Below are 3,752 nucleotides of genomic sequence, written 5' to 3' on the forward strand. Positions count from 1 at the left end.
GCTACGCATGCATCAAGTTTTTGGCGCCATTGCCGGGGACACATGGATTTTAAGAAAGTTAGGAATCAACGGCCTAATCGTTTTTCTTATTTTTCTGTTTTTTATGTTTTTCTTAATTTTTCAGCTTCTGCAGACTGCAGCACAGGGCCGTGCCGGTCGAACACGGGGCCGTGCTCAGCATCCTTACTGGCAGTTTTTATTTTCCGAGTTACAGAGAGCTGGACACAGGGTCGTGTTGGTGCAGCACGGGGCCGTGTCGAACTCCCTAGTAACAGGGATCCGGAAAACCATTACTGTAACCACGACTATGGGACCGTGTTCGGCTGAGCACGGGGCCTTGGTGAGACTTCTGACCAACAATCTTTTTTGTTTTTATCACAGTGCTTGGAACCCAGGCGCCGCACCTGAACTTCCTACGCTGCGCATGAGCTCAAGTTCCAATAAGGACATAAAAGAACCTCTAGACGAACCCAAACACTTTCTAAGAAAAAGACTTAAAGCTAAATCCCAAGAGAAAGTTTCGGGGGACCCACTTCCAATGGCGGACCAACGTACCCTGATGGATTACCTACGACCCACGGTAGGTAATCTCGGTGCTGCTATCAATGCACCGAATGTCGATGCCAACAACTTCGAACTTCGGCCGCATTTGATTCAAATGCTCCAAAACTCCACAACCTTCTACGGGCTTGCGGATGAAGATCCCCATTTACATATTACCAACTTTTTGGAAATATGTGATACTTTTCGGATCAATGGAGCATCGGATGACGCCATCCGCCTCCGAATGTTCCCATTTTCACTAAAAGACCGAGCCAAGGCTTGGCTTAACACCCTCTCAGTTGGATTGGTAAACATCTGGGATGAACTAGCCCAAAAGTTTTTGTATAAGTACTTCCCTCCTTCTAAAATGGCTAAATTAATGACTGAAATTAATACATACTCACAAGAGGACGGGGAATCCTTGTACGAAACTTGGGAAAGGTTCAAGGAGCTACTAAGAAAGTGCCCTCATCATGGTCTTGCGGTATGGCAACAAGTATCCACTTTCTATAATGGGTTGTTGCCACACACAAGACAAACACTTAACTCTAGCTCCGGGGGACTTCTAGGTAATCGTCGCCCAAATGAAATTTATAATCAAATTGAGGAAATCGCTAAAAAAAAATTTCAGTGGCACACTCCCCGAGGCACAAAATCTATTTCCCCGGGCGCCCATAAGGTTGACGAAAGCACTTCTTTACAAGCCCAAATCGAGGCCCTCTCTTCGAAAATCAAAAAGTTAGAAATGGCAAAAACGGCCTCGGTTATGGCTTGTGAAGGGTGTGGTGGACCACATGAAAATTGGAGTTGTATGAAAGAAATGGATAATCAAACAGAAATGGTAAACTACATTGATAATAGACCTAGGCCGTCAGGTCCTCCAACGGGTACCTACAACCAAGGATGGCGTAACCACCCTAACCTTGGTTGGAGAGAACCCAACAATAGTAGTAACCAACCAAATCAAAACCAACGAACAAACTTTCAACAACCAAGAAATGAGTCACAAAATTTCTCTCAACAACAACAAGGGGGGCGAGAGAGGCTTGAAGATACTATCTCACGCCTCATCTCCGACACCGAAAAGAAAAACTTGTATCGATTCCAACAGTTGGATTCGAACTATAGAAATCAACAAGCTAGTATTCAAAATATTGAAAAACAACTAAATCAACTAGCTCTAAATTTTTCCGAGAGACAACAAGGCACGTTACCCAGCAATACCGAAACCAACCTGAAAGCGCAAGTCATGTCATCACATTGAGAAACCGTACCGTAGGTCCCAAGGAGGCTCCGTTACCCCCATCCAACAAGAGTCCATCCAATCAATTCGCAACTTCGCCAACACCCCAAAAGGAAACGACTCCTCCACCAAATCATGAGCCCGCCAAGAATCCCGCGGTACCCTACCCCGGACGGTTACTTCGCTAAAAGACCGATGAGCAATTCACAAAATTCATAAACTTACTAAAACAATTGCATGTCAATATTCCATTTGTAGAAGTCCTCACTCAAATGCCTAAATATTCAAAATTTATGAGAGACTTTCTCACTCACAAAAGGAAAATTGAATCATTGCAATTCGTTAATTGAAGTGAAGAATGCTCCGCCTTGCTACTCAACAACCCCCCACAAAAGAAGATCGATCCCGGAAGTTTCACCATCCCTTGTTCGATTGGGGGATCACCCATACGCAATGCACTGGCCGATCTTGGGGCTAGCATCAACCTCATGCCCGCATCAATGTTCGACCGACTCAGACTAGGGAAAACAAGCCCTACAAAGATGAGCATACAACTCGCCGATAGGTCCATTAGATATCCACAAGGTGTCGCCGAAAATCTATTGGTAAAAGTCGGAGACTTTGTCTTCCCGGCCGACTTTGTCATACTAGATATGGAGGAAGATACCGAGGTACCACTTATCTTAGATAGACCATTCCTAGCCACTGCCCACGCAATGGTGGATATGAATGGTGGGAAATTAACATTGAGGGTTGGGGACAAAGAGATCGAGTTCGGGGTTGGGAAAAGAGTAGAAGACGAGGACCCGGTCAATTACATGAAGGTCATAGACTCAAGTTTGGATGATGCTCTCCGACAGTGCAACATGGGATGCAAGACATCCCACTTGGGTAACATATGACCAACTTCGGGATTAGCCAAGGACCCTTATAAACGTGGCGCACCACGGAGGCATTCCGCGGAACTATCCTTAGTTTTAGTTTAGATTAGCTTTTATATTTTCTAGTTTAGTTTTACTTTTCAGGAATAAAACACACTTGGAATGGTGGAGGTTACTAAGGGAAACTTGAACCCACACCTTATGCATAAAAACAGAGCCTCCCGACAATTTTTCTTCATTACAACAAGTTCAGCACGGGGTCGTGCTCAGCCCAACACGCCCCGTGCCTAAGGTTCTGCAGAAAATGCCCAGTTCAGGTAACTGGACATGGGGTCGTGTTCACTGAACACGCCCCCGTGCCCAGCCTTCTGTTAATTATGATACTGGCAATCTGAACACGGGGTCGTGCCCGGACGAACACGGGCCCGTGTCCAGATGCCCAGTAACGTAAAATTTTGTTTTAAGCACCTTTTTACACATTCAATCAACCTAAAAACTTATTTTTGGGACACATTGAGGACAATGTGTAATTTAAGTGTGGGGGGATACTAAAACCCTGAATTTTGCAAGTCCTAATAACAAGCCTTACACAAAACTCTATTGGAACCGCTAATCACCCCAATTTTTTTCAAAAACTTTTCATTTTTTTACTTGTCTTGGTTTAATTTGGGAATAACAATTTATAAAAAGGTTATATTTTACAAATTTACAACCGATAACGTCGTGATAAAAAGAACCAACATAAGAAAATTATGAAACAGCATGACAAATCTAGTTAAAATTTGATTATATATACTTGATCACATTATAAACCCATTTCCACAAAAAGTGAGTTTTGAGCCTTTATTGAGCAAACAAATCTACATATTTAAACTAAATGCTCATTTTTCGTTTCTTGTGTGAATAGCCGCTTGGTTTCTTACGACTCTAGAACTTGCCATGACGATACATTCTCGGTCCTTACCAACTTAAACCCAAGTAAGTAAATGATGGAGGCATTAGGACTAACCTTTTTTCTTTTCAACACCATTATTTTTCATTTTTTTATCACCTACCCAAAATCCCCCTAGTTAACCCCTTTGAGG

General features: G+C 43.2%; 1 non-coding gene across 1 annotated transcript; it reads right to left on the reverse strand.

Annotated features, from left to right (window-relative positions):
- Positions 1-916: 916 nt before the first annotated feature.
- Positions 917-1,023, reverse strand: LOC118488549. Its single transcript, XR_004885093.1, has one exon. It is a non-coding gene; the product is annotated as a small nucleolar RNA R71 (small nucleolar RNA).
- Between the last annotated feature and the right edge of the window lie 2,729 nt (positions 1,024-3,752).

Source organism: Helianthus annuus, chromosome 16 (genome assembly GCF_002127325.2).
Source record: "Helianthus annuus cultivar XRQ/B chromosome 16, HanXRQr2.0-SUNRISE, whole genome shotgun sequence".
Lineage (NCBI taxonomy): Eukaryota > Viridiplantae > Streptophyta > Magnoliopsida > Asterales > Asteraceae > Helianthus > Helianthus annuus.